The sequence below is a fragment of the Protopterus annectens genome, chromosome 2.part1, assembly GCF_019279795.1.
Source record: "Protopterus annectens isolate FY-2018-M chromosome 2.part1, PAN1.0, whole genome shotgun sequence".
Classification (NCBI taxonomy): domain Eukaryota; kingdom Metazoa; phylum Chordata; order Ceratodontiformes; family Protopteridae; genus Protopterus; species Protopterus annectens.
Window position 1 is genome coordinate 727,501,525 of NC_056729.1, and position 19,438 is coordinate 727,520,962.

At 37.6% G+C, this 19,438-nt stretch overlaps 1 protein-coding gene and 1 non-coding gene across 5 annotated transcripts in view; both read left to right on the top strand.

The window, feature by feature from the left end:
- GRIA2 (glutamate ionotropic receptor AMPA type subunit 2) overlaps positions 1-19,438 on the top strand; it is a 1,022,901-nt gene that overhangs the window by 65,127 nt on the left and 938,336 nt on the right. The gene's annotated exons all lie outside the window — the stretch shown is intronic.
- LOC122795170 lies at positions 19,280-19,417 on the top strand. The gene has a single exon (XR_006363776.1). It is a non-coding gene; the product is annotated as a U4 spliceosomal RNA (small nuclear RNA).

A 19,438-nucleotide genomic window follows, 5' to 3' on the forward strand; every position in this document is an offset into this window, starting at 1 on the left:
ACACTCCTCATCTGGGCAGGTTAAGGTGCTGAGAAACTGTCTTTTGGATACCTGGTTTACTATATCTAACACGTTTTACTTGATTCAGTCTCTCTCTCCTGATTTAGAATGAGTTTATCTGACTAGCACAATATTTGGGGAAATAATTCTGGATAATTTGTGATTATGTTGATTCTCTGGAAAATAAAACAGGGAACGTTACTGTTTTTAGCAAGAGATTGCTTTCTGTTGGTTCTGCTAGACTTGAGTTTGTTATTGTTCTAGGTTATCTACCAAACTGACATGGAAAGTCACCTTTTATTCCATTTAAACTCTCACTGCATGTGACTATCTTGCAGTTTATGGTGCACTTTAGTTTTCAAATTTTATCCCTGTTTCTAGGAGGAAGGCATGCTTAAAAAGTAAAATTTTAACAGATAATGTGACCATGAAATTTTTACTTTCATGTTGGCAGAGAGATTTATTTTGGAGAAGTTGCGGTTGCAAATAACTTGATTTCAGTACTAGAGCTTAGTTGTAAGACAAAGGACATTGGCTTTCCATGTCTCTTCAGTGCATATGCCTTCTGAGGTTTTACAGCAAGAAGTTTGCTTTCTTTGATAAAAAGCCCTCTGGTCACCAGCTTTCCTTTAAGGATTAGTTGTTTAGAAACTGGTCATATAGGAGTGGTTGTACACTGTTAGTGGGAATGGGAGACTTCTTATAGTCAGAGGTTTTCCAGTTTCATAATCTCCTCTTTCAACAGAAGTAATGCTATTACATGAGTCACTGAGCTCCCCGTTCCCTTGGAATGTCCCAATCACTTGCCTTGTATACATGTAAGGTACCTATAACTAGAAGAAGTGACAATGTTTTTAGTGCTGGACATGCTCCTTTTGCAGTTTGTGAGTGGAAGGCAGTAATACAAGAAGGAATTACCAGGTAGTATTTTTAACCATCTTGTTTCATGTTTTCTAATGATATTGAGGCACTTTCTTTTCAAGCCCGGGCATATTCTGGAAAGAATTTTACAGTCACCTGTCTTATAAAGGGTCTAATTTCCTTTTATTGGAGCAGGTTATTATTCTAGGTTCTTAACTTCGATGCAGGCAGTTCACACCTCTCAACTGTCCAGATTTTTGCAGAATGCCCATATTTCTTCCTCATATTTTTAGTCTGTTCTTCATAAAATTTGTGATTTTCTGGCAAATTACTGAGATGATCTAAGGATTGAAGTCACTAAATAATGATATATATTTGTGTTTCAGTCTTCATATCCTTCAGAAAAATGCATACTAAGCTAAACCTTGTTATTCTAGCAACTTTCTAAGTTTGTAAGAGCAATATTTAAAATCTTTCCCTATTTTTGGACCTTTGTATCCCCATTCTGTCTGGCTTTGTCCAGATTTTTTGAGCTAAGAGGTTAACAGGTATTAGGCAGTATATGGAGAACCATCTTGGGTCTCTTTAGTCTCAACAATCATGTTTAGGTGTGACTGTTTGTAATGGTAATACTTTAGTTCTTGTTGAATCTGCTTTCTGTCACAGGATAACTGTATTGTCTCAATGGATCTGACAACTGACTACTGTCTCTTTCCACTTTTCTTGTCTAGAATAGCATTTGTCAGATTCACAGTAGAAGAGCAGTATTTGAATAATTTTTTTCCTCTTTTGCTTGGCACATTGTTCATGTATAAACATACAATAAATGATAAGCATTTTTTCTTTTGCTACATACATTGAGAGCTGCATACATTGTGTGGTGCATGCATATGACACACTTTTTATCACCAGTAAGATGGTAAATACACATTGCTGATGAGAGATGGATTTTTTTGTTACATGTGATGCAGGTGGCAGGAGGCTCTGGGCTGTATATATGGACTGCACTTATGTTCTAATTGTTGATATTGGTTATTGTTTCTTTCTGTAAAATTTCTGTTATGAAATGGTCATATCTCTTATAACTTGAACTGATAATTCACATCTCCTGTAGTCTTTAATTGCCACAGTTGCAAGACATATAACTGAAATGTTAGACAGGAAGAATGATATCTATTGCTTGAGTATGTATGAATCAAGCATGCAATCTCTTGGCAAGGGCTTATATCCATATGTTATGACTGCAGATGCAGAACTAAGTCATTCAACTTATATTAGTATGACTTGCTACACAAGTTTACTTGGTTATCGCAAATATGACTATCATGTTATCTTTTATGTTATCATTTTCCACATTGTGTGATGCTTGTATCCTAGTTCTCTTCATTTTGTCAGAATCATGAATAAAAATAGGCCCTTCAGTGTGCCCACTCATGTGGTAAACATATAAAGATATATAAAAATCTCTTCAAAGGTATTGGGAATGTGTTAATCATCTGTGCGCATCTTTCAGGACTAACATAAGAAGTGCAGGCATAAATGGTCATTATATGAGTGACTGACTTTTCCATCTGGGAACCAGTAAGGCTCCAGTCATTTCCACAGATGATGCCAGGAAGGAGAAACCACTGGACCATAGCTGGATCTTGAAGAGTGAAGGTGGTAGATTGGAGTGGTTGACGAACCTCCTCTCTGTAACATTTATCACCCTCTGACACAGACAGCTCCTTCTAAGAATGCATTACTAGTAGACACTAAGGAGCAGCCATAGGTCCATCTCAAAGAGGAAATCATGAGAGGATGGCCCCACACCCTAGAGGAAAAGGAAAATCTCATTACAGAAGATTCAGTTTATGGGAACGTAGAGCTGCAGGTAGGTAAGAAAGGTAGTTAAGGTGCATGAGTAACACTTGGCAAGGAAAGGGAAGAATCAGACTGACAGGTCTACAGGAACAACATGGTGCTAGCTTAATTCAGAAGCTCTGAAAGGCAATTAACTTCTAATTTCTTTTAAGTTATACAAAAAGCAGCTGTCTTTTAACTCATTCATACCTAGCAGGTGTGAAATGTTACAGCTCTATCAGCTTATCTATCTATGAATATCTATCTTTCTATGTCCTTGAATTCCTCTGCATTTCATGAAAAATCAAGTTAAAAATATATACGACAAACAAATATCTTGTGTAAAGCAAATGTTTTTAAAATGATTCTGTTCAGCAGAAATTTATTTGTATGATTTATGGAGTTGATTTTATATCAATAATGTAAGGTGTCATAATGCAAAAAAATATTTTTTTTCTAAATTTTCACAAATAAGCATTTCATATTTTGGAAACAGCAGAGCCCAGACATATAGGATTAGCAGTAGCTATGCTCAGCCAGGCACACCATTCATATGGTGGCAAGCAGTTTCTTTCAATGTACTAGTTTATTGAGATATTTTAAATTATATAATAAATAATGGTTATTTCCAAACTTTAAATGATAAATAACAATAATCCCTGAATCTGCATAACATACAATTCCCACATCTATACGTTTTATCTGGCATCATGTATTGATTCAGCTGATATTCTGCAACAGTCACTTGACTGTGGCAATATTAATAGAAATGCTAAAATGTTTTAAAATTAATAACAAAAGAGCTAGAACATCTGTAATGAGGGTGTTCCACATGGAAGGAAAGAGTGAGTTTTCTCTTTTTCAGTATTGATTTTCCATGATCTGTTCCTCTGAAAAATGTAGTTCACTCAGTTATGAAGATATGAAGTAAAGATAAAAACAACCATTAGCATTGCTAACGTTGTAGTATTAATGGTACATCACCCATCTTGTATTGATGTGGGAACATATATTCCAATACTTGCTATGTGTTATACAATTTACTCCCAAGTAGGTATTTTCTTTGCTTTTCATCCAATGTGGATAATGCACATTAATCAAGACAAACAAGACACCCCCACAACATCCAGTACTTTCAACATTTCAGACTGTATAATTATGTCCTTTAAATTTGCCAATGCAGACCTGTTTAATCATTACAGTGGCCTCATTTGCAGAAACGAATGACATTTCACTCATTGCTTCTGGAATTACCTTCTCAGAGATGATATGAGTCTGCAGTTCCTGAGTTCCTCAGAATGCTCTTCCCACCTCACTACTAGGGCTGTAGTTGAGCTAGCATTCTTCCATCTTTGTTATAGGTTCATAGGTTCATAGAAGTACTAGGCTATCTGCCCAAGGGCATTTATAAGCCTAGCCAGAATGTGTTGGCTTTCACCACCCCCTTAGATTAGTTTCCCCGTGCCTCTGTCCAGCAGAGCCATTAGTTCCCTGCGCCACTGTCCAGCAGAGCCATTAGTTCCCTGCGGAAGCCTGAATAAGTGCTGTTCATTCCTCTTGAGTCAGCAAGTGGTTTCTCAGTACCTCTCTGAAGACATCTTACAGTCCCTCTTCAAGGTCTTATCCCACTGCTCCATCTTGGCCTTACCTTTCATGCAGTGTACTTTCCTAGCAACATTCAGAATCAGTCTGGATGACTGCATGGTGATTTCAAATTTTCACTGGGGATATGTGGAGAAAGTCTGCTTAATTGTGGAAATAATTAGTCTTCTACAAGTGTTGTGTGATTTGTCTGAAGTTTTTGGTGGTTTCCTTTAGCTGTAAGCTTAGTAAGAACCTATGAAGTTCTGAAAATATGACCCTTTGAACCCCCACCATAGCATTCATTATGGTGACTGTCCCACCTGCTGCCTAATTTGTCTGTCAGTACCTATTAGTCATATCCGGAAAACCCCTCCTCCCAAAAACACAGAGAGGAAGGCTTCTTTCTACTGTTCAATGAAAACTGTCTAATTAAAGTTAATTCTGGAGATCTTAACTCCAGTCTCAGAAAAGATTTTTTTTGTTTTTGCTTGTTTGTAAGACCTCAGTATGTATGAGCACTTTTTCTACTTTTTGCTGAACTTGTCAGAGTGATTGCATGACCTGATTTATTATACTGAAATAAGGGGGGGTTGGAGTGGTACAAAGGGGTTGCAGAGTGGCTTGTCAACCCTACAAAACATTTTTGATGTGTTTGACCTCATCTTCAGCAGGCAAGTTTAGATTAAGTCTATAATTGAGAAGCTGTGCATTAACTTCTTGTAGGGGATCCTATAAAATATATATGTGTGTGTGTGTGTGTGTGTGTGTGTGTGTGTGTGTGTGTGTGTGTGTGCACATAAGATGCATGCAAGTTGGTGTGCATCACAGGAGCACACACACACACACACACACACACACACACACACACACACACACACACACACACACATACACAGGCATGCGGAACACACACACACAATATGAGAAGACATCTGTAATGCTGTACTACTTGCATCTGAGTTCATTGCATGTGTCAGAGTCTAAGCCATGTAACAGTACTTTTCAAATAATACACATGCTTACTGCTGTTTTTTTTATTAAGCCTGCATGTGTGTAAAGCAGCAGGCAATGCGTATTACTATTGGACTTATTTATTAAGCCATTTTTATGGTAGAGAGAGTATCTTCAGTGAATAACTGTAATCAAAGAGTGCTGTTTAGCTGATGTAATTTTTACCAATTCAGTTTTACCTATCAATTTATTTATTTCTTTAGTTATGTATTTACTGGTATTTGTTTACATGGAAAGTCCAAATGAGCAGCACCCCTTTTCAGTGGAGGCTGGGGAGAAAAGCTCCATAATACAAACATAATGAATATCATTTGCATTGCTTCACCAACTACAGTCAGTTTTATTCATGAGCAACAGTTGCATTATTCAGACATCCTTGTCATCAGTTATATCATTAGCAAACAGTTATATGGGTTGTATATGAATAACATTATTTAAGCTAAAGAACTAGAACAGCTCAAAGAAATGAAGGAGGGGAGGAGACACAAGGAAGGTTAAGGAGATGTGATGATAGAGGAGGGTATAGTTGTAATAAGAGTGCACTACGTTTTCTGCAGCAGAGAGTAATGGCATGAATTCACATACCTGAATTAGTACCAGTTTAACTGGGGTGGTGCAGGTGCAGAACCATTTATCTATCAGGTGTTGCTTCAGTTGGCATTTAAAGTCTTTCAGGTTACAGACTGTTCTTTAATGGAGTGTAATGGTATTCCAGCTGTTAATGTAGTGTAACTACAGGGAGTATCCTGTGTTGTTATTAGGTTTAGTTATGGAGAGTAATGATTTGTCAATGGAGAGTGTAAATCTGTTAGTATTGTAAGGCTGAATTATGGAGAGGAGAGATGGGAATTTTTCAGGGCTGTGCAGTAGTTTGAACGTTGTTTTAAAGGAAATAGTGTGTTGCCTCACAGTAAGACGTTGTCCTGTTCGATTCTCAGCTAAAACGTCTTCTGTGTGGAGGCATGCGTGAATGGGCGTACCTTCGTTGAAGGTTGTGCATCAGGGCTGGCAACTCGGTTCATAAAAATCTACTGCCAATCATTAGCGGACTGGAGTTCCGCTGTGGCGACCCCTAACCGGGAAAAGCTGAAAGATACAACAGTGTGTCAGGAGAAGAAATTCATTGTCCAAGTTTGCCGTTACATTACTAAACTACCTTGGGAAGAGGACAGAGTATGGTACACTACTGGGAAGAAGGTAGAAAGAGTCATAACTAAGAACTAGATTGCGGTACTCAATTGGACAGCGGGTGACTACTTAGACAGCAGTATTTCTGTTGATTCTAGAAGTGACTGTGTGGGGCAATAAGTGACTTGATAAAAACATTTAGGCACTCGTAACACACACTGCTGGTATCTTTACTAGACAAAAGTGGACCCATCAAAGTGGCCTCATCAAAGGGTTAACATGTAGCAGTACTTTACCCCATACTTTTGCGGAAATAGCATTAGTAAATCTGATTTTAGTCAGAATTCTGTACATCAGGCAGTTTCTTTAAAACTTTGATAAACTCACCAGATTAATTAGTTTAAAATAAGCAGCTAAAATTTATCAGTAGAAAAAGCCATTCCTTAGAAACAAAATTATTTCTGCTTTGATTGTAACAGCTGTAGAAGCAACTTACTGTGCATACTTCAGTTGTAAACCATGAAGATAATAAAAGACATGAGGAAAGAGATGAATTGGCAGTTTAGATTGGACAGTTATATGGATCAGCATCCATTACTTCTGATTTGTTAATGATAACTGTAGCAGGACTTCAACTAGAAAAAAGTGTTCACATTTCATGACTGCCATGATTGAAGCAGAGACCACTATAGTGGGAGGTAAATTTGTGAAAATGTGTTACACTAACAATACATGGCTTAAGTTTTGCAGAAGAGTCAGCAGAGTTACAAGATTGCCAGTAAGCAGGGAAAACTGAGAAGAATGCAGACAAATTTGTTACACAGACAACATATTCTATTTTTACAAAAGCGTGCAACTTTTAGGTGTGCTTTGCCCTAGCAGTAAAACTAAGAAGTCATTATAGTATAATATGAATCAGAATTCAAAGTGAAGATTATATAATCAGTGTCTTAATCAAAGCTCAGAAAGTAATTGAGGTACCGAATTAAGGGGAGGAAAGCAAAATATATTACTGATGTGTAAACTCATCAGAGAACAGATGGAGAAAGAAGTTCCTGTCATAAACAACAGTCTGGCTAAGGAACTTACGGCGACTGCCAGGGTATGGCATACATCGCAGATTAAGAAATGGGAATCTGTAAAATAAGATAACTAATGACAAACACAGAGAAAAGAAGTGAGGGGATGGAAGGAGAGTGAAAAGAGTTGTGGGAAAGATCAACAGAGGTGGGTTCAAAGAGTAAAGAGAGAGCAGGCATTTTAGGACATGCAGAGAGGAGGCAGTGTGAGGAAAGTCAGCAAGTAGTCAGGGAAACTAGAATATTAGTAGTCGAATATGCAAACCTAATGGACATGAACAATGTGAAGTTTCAGAGATTTGTTTTTGGAGGGGGGAGTTCAGAAGAACAGAAAAAGGGGGGGGGGAGAGAATGGTGCTGTCTGTTAACTTGCAGAGGCACACCAAGGTGTAAGATGTAAATTAGCGGAGAAAATGTAGAATGTTTGGCAAACTGAATGATGGCAAAATTATTATAAGTGAAATGGAATGGGGATAGTAATAAACAACCATGACTATAATGGGAGGAAGCAGGGGGGACAAGTGAGTGCAATTATAGGTTGACGATAATACTGAAGATATCTGGACAAGGAATTATTGAGGCTGTCTCTTGACACAGCTTTACAACTAGTGCACACAAGGGCAAAGAAGAGATGAAAAGAGAAGAGGAAAGGATATTGTCAAAGTTCAGGAAGGGTAAATGATTGAAAGGGGGAAAAGTCAAGGAAATTCATCAGGTCAGAAAACTGGAAGTTGCATGTAAGAAATGCATGAAGTCAATCACTGTTTCAGTGGTACTCCCTGTACTCAGAACTAGCATGGGTAGGACAAGTGGGGTACTTTCTTATGAGTACTATTTGTACTCAGAGCTAGCATAGGGAGAAAAGAGGGTACTTTTTTAGGAGTATTACCTATAGTTAGAGCTAGCATGAAGAGAAGACGGGGTACTTTCATAGGAGTACTACCTGTACTCAGACCTAGCATGTACAGGAAAGGAGGTATTTTCTTAGGAGTACTTCCTGTACTTAGTGCTAGCATGAAGAGAAGAGGTGGGGGCTTTCTTAGGAATATTACCAGTACTTAGAGCTACCATAAAGAGAAAATGGGGGTGCTTTCTTAGGAGCACTACCTGCTCTCAGAACTAGCATGGAGAAGAAAGGGGGGTACTTTTCTATGAGTACTACCTTTACTCAGAGCTATAATGGAGGGGAATGCAAGGAACTTTCTTAGAGATACTTTCTCTCCTCTTAGAGATAATACTTGTACTCAGAGTTTGCATGTGAAGGAAGGATAGTGACTTTCTCAGATGTACTACCTGTAAACAGGGATTGAAGTATATAACTGTAGCAGGACTTAAACTAGAAAAAAGTGTTCACATTTCATGACTGCCATGATTGAAGCAGAGACCACTATAGTGGGAGGTAAATTTGTGAAAATGTGTTACACTAACAATACATGGCTTAAGTTTTGCAGAAGAGTCAGCAGAGTTACAAGATTGCCAGTAAGCAGGGAAAACTGAGAAGAATGCAGACAAATTTGTTACACAGACAACATATTCTATTTTTACAAAAGCGTGCAACTTTTAGGTGTGCTTTGCCCTAGCAGGAAAACTAAGAAGTCATTATAGTATAATATGAATCAGAATTCCAAGTGAAGATTATATAATCAGTGTGTCTTAATCAAAGCTCAGAAAGTAATTGAGGTACCGAATTAAGGGGAGGAAAGCAAAATATATTACTGATGTGTAAACTCATCAGAGAACAGATGGAGAAAGAAGTTCCTGTCATAAACAACAGTCTGGCTAAGGAACTTACGGCGACTGCCAGGTTATGGCATACATCGCAGATTAAGAAATGGGAATCTGTAAAATAAGATAACTAATGACAAACACAGAGAAAAGAAGTGAGGGGATGGAAGGAGAGTGAAAAGAGTTGTGGGAAAGATCAACAGAGGTGGGTTCAAAGAGTAAAGAGAGAGCAGGCATTTTAGGACATGCAGAGAGGAGGCAGTGTGAGGAAAGTCAGCAAGTAGTCAGGAAACTAGAATATTAGTAGTCGAATATGCAAACCTAATGGACATGAACAATGTGAAGTTTCAGAGATTTGTTTTTGGAGGGGGGAGTTCAGAAGAACAGAAAAAGGGGGGGGGGGAGAATGGTGCTGTCTGTTAACTTGCAGAGGCACACCAAGGTGTAAGATGTAAATTAGCGGAGAAAATGTAGAATGTTTGGCAAACTGAATGATGGCAAAATTATTATAAGTGAAATGGAATGGGGATAGTAATAAACAACCATGACTATAATGGGAGGAAGCAGGGGGGACAAGTGAGTGCAATTATAGGTTGACGATAATACTGAAGATATCTGGACAAGGAATTATTGAGGCTGTCTCTTGACACAGCTTTACAACTAGTGCACACAAGGGCAAAGAAGAGATGAAAAGAGAAGAGGAAAGGATATTGTCAAAGTTCAGGAAGGGTAAATGATTGAAAGGGGGAAAAGTCAAGGAAATTCATCAGGTCAGAAAACTGGAAGTTGCATGTAAGAAATGCATGAAGTCAATCACTGTTTCAGTGGTACTCCCTGTACTCAGAACTAGCATGGGTAGGACAAGTGGGGTACTTTCTTATGAGTACTATTTGTACTCAGAGCTAGCATAGGGAGAAAAGAGGGTACTTTTTTAGGAGTATTACCTATAGTTAGAGCTAGCATGAAGAGAAGACGGGGTACTTTCATAGGAGTACTACCTGTACTCAGACCTAGCATGTACAGGAAAGGAGGTATTTTCTTAGGAGTACTTCCTGTACTTAGTGCTAGCATGAAGAGAAGAGGTGGGGGCTTTCTTAGGAATATTACCAGTACTTAGAGCTACCATAAAGAGAAAATGGGGGTGCTTTCTTAGGAGCACTACCTGCTCTCAGAACTAGCATGGAGAAGAAAGGGGTACTTTTCTATGAGTACTACCTTTACTCAGAGCTATAATGGAGGGGAATGCAAGGAACTTTCTTAGAGATACTTTCTCTCCTCTTAGAGATAATACTTGTACTCAGAGTTTGCATGTGAAGGAAGGATAGTGACTTTCTCAGATGTACTACCTGTAAACAGGGATTGAAGTATATAACTGTAGCAGGACTTAAACTAGAAAAAAGTGTTCACATTTCATGACTGCCATGATTGAAGCAGAGACCACTATAGTGGGAGGTAAATTTGTGAAAATGTGTTACACTAACAATACATGGCTTAAGTTTTGCAGAAGAGTCAGCAGAGTTACAAGATTGCCAGTAAGCAGGGAAAACTGAGAAGAATGCAGACAAATTTGTTACACAGACAACATATTCTATTTTTACAAAAGCGTGCAACTTTTAGGTGTGCTTTGCCCTAGCAGGAAAACTAAGAAGTCATTATAGTATAATATGAATCAGAATTCAAAGTGAAGATTATATAATCAGTGTCTTAATCAAAGCTCAGAAAGTAATTGAGGTACCGAATTAAGGGGAGGAAAGCAAAATATATTACACAGGGATTCTTTGTTTGGGAAAGGCGAGTGAATGGAGGAGGTGTAGCTACTCCTTAGATATTTGCAGCCTTAAGAAAACAAAGCAGCCAGGTTAACAATTCTAGCCACAGCAATCAAGCAGCAGGGTCAATAAAAGTCTTAATGTGGCCTAGAACTGCAGTTAGGGACTTCAACAAAACAAAATCAATTAAATTAACAGCAGTTTTAAAGTTAGCAATCACAAGTGCCTTAAAGTGCTCCTTCGATGATAGCCACTAACAAAAATTGAAAGGGGTTCCTGCGTTAACAGAGACAGCCAAATAAAGTAGGCCATCTCAGTATTCACATTCTAAAAGAATGGGTAAAATTGGAGAAGATGTTCTACTTGTCTTATGTCAGCTTGCTGGGATGAGGCGTGTCCTGAGGTATAAATAAGCCTTGCCCCAAAAGTGAATTCATATCAGTATGGAGGTCCCCTAATACCATTTTGATATACAAAAATAGGAAAAAAATAACAACCCACTCAGAGGTTACAGGGAAATTTGTAATACAGAAAACACCAGGAGGTGATGCAAAACGTTTTTCACTTTTTTTATGTTTTCTTCTATTAATGATAACATTTTGTAATATATTTGTTAAGGAAAGGAAGTTAGGGACAGTAGTGTAGGAAAGGAGGATAGCTGAAAAATAGATGAAAAATAGAGGTTGATGGAAAAATAAAAATGTGCCAAGATGAGGTACTAGAAGGACTGAAGAAACTGAAAAAGATGAAAGTGCCTGACTCAGAAGAAATGCCTGGCTAGAGTATTAATATAACTGTTCAGGCTAATGAATGGTTAACTTCCCTGACATTTCAAGCTGTCATTAAAACCATGCCTGGCTTCAGATGATTGAAGACAAAGCAGTATGAATTTCATCATTAGGGAATGATTGTTGTAGGAAGGACCTAGGAACGGCCTAGTTAAGTTTGACATCTGCTCTAAGTAACATTTTAGCCTGTAAACTCAGATGACAGTAAAGTTACCATTAATAAAACAGGTTGGGTTAGGTAGGTGATAGAGTGGTTCACAGTGGGAAGCTTGTGTGAGCCTAACCTTTTGGAATCCCACATTATATCTCAGGAGAGGTTGACAAGGTAAGACCAGTAGATATAGAAGTAGTAGACCTCAGTGTCAGAAGGTGTTCGACCTGCTGTCTCAGAAGTATAAATTGCAAAATGATGTAGGTGAGAGGGAGATGGCCAGTTAAGTAACTGGATGGAGGGGAAGGTCTTTGAGTATGATGGCCAAAGGAGCCAGTACAGGGACAAGGGAGGTTACAGTCATGACTGCACATGGGCCAATGATGAGGCTAGTATTGCTAAATGTCCATATCTGTTATGGGATTTGGCTGACTAGCAGGATGAGGCTTTTCACTAATGGATTAGTGGAGAGCTTAAAGGAATAGCAGGGTGAGCTTACAGGTTACAGCCAGGGTTTAACAAAATGAAATGGAGCCTAATGCACTTTGGGTGCAGAAATGCAGGGAAATCATATATGCTGGTATACAGTGAACTAAAAGAGATAGAAGAGGAAAAGAGCCTGCAGTGTTGGTAACACTCAGGAAGAGCCACACTGATCAGTGTAAAGGGAAGTGATGAAGGCAGACATAATGTGCAGGAGTTCAATGAGACAGATGGGCTGCTGGGGTATATACATTTTATTTTAACACTTAACAGTGGCCTTGTAAGTCTATACCTGGGACACTCTGCTAATTTCTGTAGGACCTACAGAAAAAGGAAAATAGGGGTAATAGAATTAATTGAACCAGCACAAAGTATAAATATTCAGGAATGAAACAGGCAACTTACCTTGGTTACTTAAAATAGTTAAAGAAAATGGAAGGGATATTGTTCTAAAGAAAGGGCAGGGAGGAAGAGAAAATGGAGGATCATGACTGGTATAAGGAAAGGGTGAGACACAAGCTGGAAAACAGGCAATATTTGCTCATGAGGAATGTCACAAAAGGAAATATTGCCATCCCAGCTTGCTGGAATGTTGTAAATAATTATATGGCATTTGTGAATATTAATATGATTTATATAGAAGTGTGACAGAAGGTGACACTGCCAGCCCAGCTATCTGGAATTTTGTAACTAATTATATGTCACTTGTGGATATCAACATGATTCATATGCCTGTGTTACCAATGATAGCATGTGTATATCAAACTGCTGGTACAGAAGTGTGTGTGAAGTACTGAGCTTAAAGATGTATCCACAGTGTACCCTACTGGAAAAGAACAGAAGTGTATATAAACTTTTGTAATCGTGTAAATGTATATGTTTTAACAGTGGGAACTGGCACATAGAAGGTTAACTTGCAAAACCTCTGTAAAATGGTTGAAATTAAATTGTTTTATAACTGCAGCATAAAAGTTAGTTTCAATGCAGCAAGGAGACAGGATGCCTAAAACTAGGGAGCCTTTTGCATTGCATTGTGTTTTATTGTGTTTCCTTCCAGCAGTTGCAAACATCCGAAGGCTATTTATCTTCACAGGAAGATGTTAAATGCTACCAGTTTCTAGCAATGATTGTTGAGCCTGGGAACTGAAGTCAAGTGACAAAAAGTGATGTCATGCTGCAAGTATCTCAGCAGTAATAATTGATATTAATTTAAAAACTCTCTGAGAAAGTAAGTGTGCATTTTGTATTTTGTCTTTGACCTGGCAGCATCAGCTGGAAACATCCACTCACCACATCTGTCTTGCCTTGCTGCAAGTAAGTTAACTAGGGTACAGTAATTTCTTTTATATTCAGTAAGGAATGTAGTAAAGATTAGTTTAGATGTTTTCTGTATTTATTTGAGACTGTCCTTCAATGTTGTTTTAAATATTTCCTGTGATTTTGAACTCTGAAGTCACTGTGAATACATATTTAGTATTGTCTTGTTCTTTTATTATTTATTATTAAATATATTTAAACCTGTCTTTGTGACTGATATGTGTGAGACATATTTAAGCTCTTATAGTATTTGCATATCTGTTTGGTGACACTGTACAACCCACTCCCAACAGCCTTGCTCTTGGTTAAACTACCATTTGGATTAATAGTAACATTACACGGTATAATTGGACACCCTTTGTTAAGGGTCTTAAAGTAGCTGATAAGGGGTTCTGGTGGCAGTGATAACTATCTTATAGTGTGGACAGAAGGGAGCATAGCTAGTAAACCCGTGACAGCCTTTCCCAGGTGTGTGTGTGTGTGTGTGTGTGTGTGTGTGTGTGTGTGTGTGTGTGTGTGTGTATGTGTAAAACAAATCTCCAAGAGTGTGTGAATCAGCTACTTGGTCAAGGACATGAAGCACTGGTTGAACAGAAAGAGTGTTAGAGGACTTGGTTTGGGACCCTAGCTAAGGACTCAGCTCTATAGTTTTGCCAGTGGGGAGTCTTATTGGGGATCTGGAGAAAGAGGGAAAAACCAGCCCCAAACTGACTGTGGTCTCTGTGTGCTCTTAAGGGAAATTGCACTTTACTGTGTGTGCACATGTCATCCTCCTAGTGTGTAAGTTCCCCACTGTTGCCAGTGCTGAGGATTGAGTCTCTGTGATTACTGGACCAGTGTTGGGGTGTCACTAGGAAGTTACTGTAACCCCCAGAAAACTCCAGTAATAGAGCTAGTGGATCATAAACTGATAATTAGACAGAAGGACTGGGGCCCAATGGTAAGAAATGGTGAGGTGCAGTCTAGTCTAGCTGCACAAGTGGACACATTTTGCAGAACACTGTTCTTTGCAGTTGGTACATTAGACATTTCCCTCTTACTGCATAATCATTGTAAATGTTTGTTAAATTTTTCACTAAGATGTCAAAGAAATTTAATGCATAGTTATTAATTTTCATTGTTTTTGTTCTGTATACCTGTTTATCAGAGTTGTTCGATTGTCTTTAAGATCTCTCTGTCTCTCTCTCTCTCTCTTTTGCGAGTCATAGCCAAATCCTGGAGTGACCCTGCAGACAGACACTGCTGTCTTTGGAATTTACAAGACAAAGGGGGGAACAAATGTAGGTTGTCCAATCATTCTTCCATATCAGACATGCATGCACTCAAACCTACAGTTTAGAGTCCCAGATCTAACTACTGTATGTCTTTGGAATGTGAGAAGAAATTGGATGACCACGAGAAAAATTAGCTTTAAATTTGTTTTGGCTTTTATTATATGGCTCTTCCTTTGTAAGTCCTTTTTGTCAGATATTTCCCTGCTAATCTTTACAATTTAACCCAGTAAGAGTATCATTAAAAAGTACCCCTTGAAATAACTGATCTTTATAAGTTCCATTCTATTCCTTCATGAAAGTTCTCAAAAAGACAAATGATATAAATAGCTCATCTGTCTGATGCTTATTTCCTAAAGCTGATCTTTTTATTTTGAGAGCAGTTCTTACCATTTTGTTTTTGACCCATTCAATGTTATTTCACTATACCAAAATGTCTGACCATTTGGTTGAGACCTATAAAATGACACAGTGCATCTCTGAATGAATTACATTTGAATTTTTAGCAGCACTACATGATTAGAGAACACACTTAATTGTCTTACATGCAAGAAACAGTGCATTTGTTGTTCCAGGCTCAAGCTCAGCAAATGCTTTGCATTGTATGACTCCTCTCTTCCACTGGTCTGTTTGTTTATCTTACTTTATAGCTGTCAGTCTGTTTATTTTTCACTGTTTCACCAAAAGAAAAAGAGTGTCTTTTGGGTAGTAAAGATATATTTCTCAGTCATATATGACTAAATTGAAGATATTCAACAGTGGGCAAGTTTCTATTAAAGGCAAAAACAACCAGTGGATTTATACAGTGCTAATGATTCTTTATTATCTTAAAGAATCATTAGCACTGTATAAATCCACTGAGATATTGATCTTGCATATATTCACTGTGATTAGCATTTAATTGACGCATGATTAGTCACTAACAAAAAATCAAAACCTTCAACCACTGCATATACAGCCAGCAATGCTCCAAAGATTACCTAACACTCTAAAAACAACTACACCCCCAATGTGAAAAGGTCCAACACACCTAATTTGTATGCCTTCCAACTCCAAGATTACACAAACATGGAGGAAAGGAAAAGGCAGAAAACAGATATAAAACTCACCTTTTTCCTTTACTGGGTCCCACAATACAAAACCTGAAAGCACAATATCTGGAATACAACAATTTCAGAGGTACTGAAATGCTGAGTAAAGGAACCAATGCTTTTCCCTGGCAACATTTTAATGCTCACTGTAACAACGTACAGTTAACTGTAGATTTCTCATTCTGGCATACTGTATCAATTCATCCAGTCTGAAATGACAGAAAAATAGCTCTGTTACGGAATACACTCCACAGGGAAAGTGATACTGTAGCATGAATGCCTAATTTGCTTATAAAGCAAGACAGTAATAAAATCAGTTCCCTTTGTATTAGATTTATTGTAGTTCTACTTAATTTATATTGTATTTATTATATTTTCTAGGAAATGTTTCAGCTGTGTTTTGTATGTATTTTTCTGTTTCCTATCACTTTGCCTTTTGAGCTTGTTCACACTGAAGTAAGACTGAAATGCAGGCAAGTATGCTAAAAAGGGATTTTTTTTATAAAGTGTCTCGGTTTTTGAACATAATTTTAAGGAAGACACTATCACAAGTCAGTACCTTCCCACGGACAGCTGACTGTCTAGCAAAGAGCTGTTCTATTTTTATTCATTTTAATCAGGACAGAACACTTGACAAAAGTGCCTCTTTTATGGAGCAGTGTCGGGCTAGATGTAGAAAGTCATCAAAAACTAAAGCCTAGAGACCTCTAACTGTAATTCTAGCAGTAAATGTTGCACCATAGTAGCCGTTATTTTAATCTGAGGAGCAGTAAGTGAACATATGTGTCTTTGGAGAGGCGTATGATGCATGACAGATAAACCTGATGAAATTATTTCCTCTGAGGTTAGAAAGCAAAATGTTAAAACTGAAATGATTGCTAACCACCATAGCTCAAATTCAGGTTATGAGGACAACATGCTGTATTCATTTTTTCCTAAATGGCACTATCCAGAAAATAGCAGACAATTAATCAGTGCGTTTTTTTAAACCACCATTTTATGGCCATTTTACAGAAATATGCAGTCGCAATATCCAGTCTTTAATAATTATTTGTAAAACCCATAAATCAACAAATGATACAGATTCTGCTTCAGGCAATGTATTTGAAGTCAGGAATGGAATTCACTGATTTGCAATGCTATTATTGTCAGTACATATGACTAATAATGTTTAAATGTCTGACTTCATATTTACAGTCATTGTCAGATATTTTGTTATGAATCAAATGCTTTTCTTAATAGCTTGATAGGACTCAGATTAAAAAGAATCCTTTTGTTTGTGCTGTACATTACAGGGATAAATATTATGTACCAAAATAGAAAGGTGAAAATAGCTTGTTACCAAAAAATTAAATGAGGTCCCTGCGGTGTGCAAAGTCATAATCTTGAAATATTGATTTATTTTGTCAGGGATTCATTATGACTAACTACAACAAAGAGTGAGAGAATGATCTTATTTGAGGAACAGAATGCCAATTGATTTTTACAGATATTATGCTCATTGAAGTTTGATTGCTAGCACGCAGGAGGCCAGCTTACCCGTTGAAACATTTAAAAGATTGATATGTATGCACAGACTCATACAGAATGGAAGATTACGTGCAATGCAAAAACATGAAACATGTGTGGTACATATTCTACTCACACTACGTGCATGCTCCAAAAATGCAAAAAACAAACAAAAAAAAAAAAAAAAACATGAACCATGTCTTTCTCAAGCATCATCTTTGGCCACGAATGAAACCTGTAGGAAGTGCGTGGTCTGAAAGTACATAACTCTGTTTCTTTTGAAACATGAGCGTGCCATAATCATTCCATCCCAAATCAACACTTTACATATTTAACTGTATTTTACAATCATTTCTTGCACTTAATATCATTCTTTATAAAATTTCTGTTACATTTAAATGCACCTTCTTGGAATTTAAAGACTATAATACAAGCCCTAAAACTGCAAAACAGTAACACTGAAGTGTAATACTTGCTGTTACACATTAAAACCTTTTTTGTAGGAGGCAAGCTCTCTGGAACCTGCAAAGTGGGGGGGGGGGGTGGGTGAATCTCCCGCTCCCATTTTTTCTTAAATGTATATATATATAGCTAGATAGATAATAGATATAGATATCTATTATCTCTCTATGACCTATCTATCTATCTATCTATCTATCTATATCTCTAACAAAAATAACTGTATTTATATACATATATATATATATATATATATATATATATGGCTCCCTTTGGAATCTCAAAATACTGAAATGTCGAATTTCGGTATTTTGAGACCAAATTGTCAAATCTACAGTTGCGTGAAACTGCAGAATATCGAACCCATGGTACTAATGGTGCATTAGGTAAGTGTTATGTTTTTTAAGGGTTTTGAGGAGGTTTTGTGTGTATGTGAGTGTGTTGGGGAGTGTTAGGTGTGGGTTAGGGAAGGTAGGTAAGAGTCTGAGTGTGTCAGTGTTGAGAGTGGTGGTGTTTGTATGTATGTGATGTGTGTTTGTGCAAGGGGGTGTAGAATGTGTGGTGGTGGGTTTTCTGTCTTTTGGTGTTTAGTGCAGCCTCAGAGTTAGTTTATATAAGTAGCGGGGGTGTGGGGAGGTGCAGGGGGCTTGCCCCTCTGCTTATAGAAAGGGTAGGTGTGTGTTTGTTTTGTTGTTTTCGTGTGTGTTGTTTTACTTTGTTGTAGTGTCGGGAGGTAGGTGTATTTGTGTTTGTATCTGTGGTGTAGTGTTTTGTTGATGTTCGCGGTTTTGAATTTCCTGGTTTTGGTTTTCAGGTTTGTGGGTTTTCGGCTTCATAATCTTGAGATACTGAAATTCAATATTTCAGTATTTTGAGATTATAAAGTGAATATATATATATATATATATATATATATATATATATATATATATATATATATATACTTGAGACCTGATAGTTTAGGGTTTTAAAACAGCATGAAACATCCCCAGGCAGATGGCAGTCTAGTGCAGTACTGTACAACACAGAATATATGATACTTTGTTTGTAGAATGCCTAGTGATGATGTTTTTCATGTTGAGGTACCTAGATGGCCTATGCCAGCTCTGCCTTTTCCTTAAAGCTGCACACGGCTATTTCACCCAAACCTGCTTCAGTGTATTTTTGTTATTATAGGCAGTTTATGAGCATTAAAATGCACAGTCTTTGTTAACATTGCAGTGGCTGTATCATAGCCAATGAGGTTTATCCGAGGCGTGATTATTGCTAATTGAAAACTAATCTTAACATTGCATCATTCTATTTAGTTCTAGGGATATCCTGGCTGTAATTAGAATATAAGTAGGTATATTGTCTAATAAAAGCTCAGC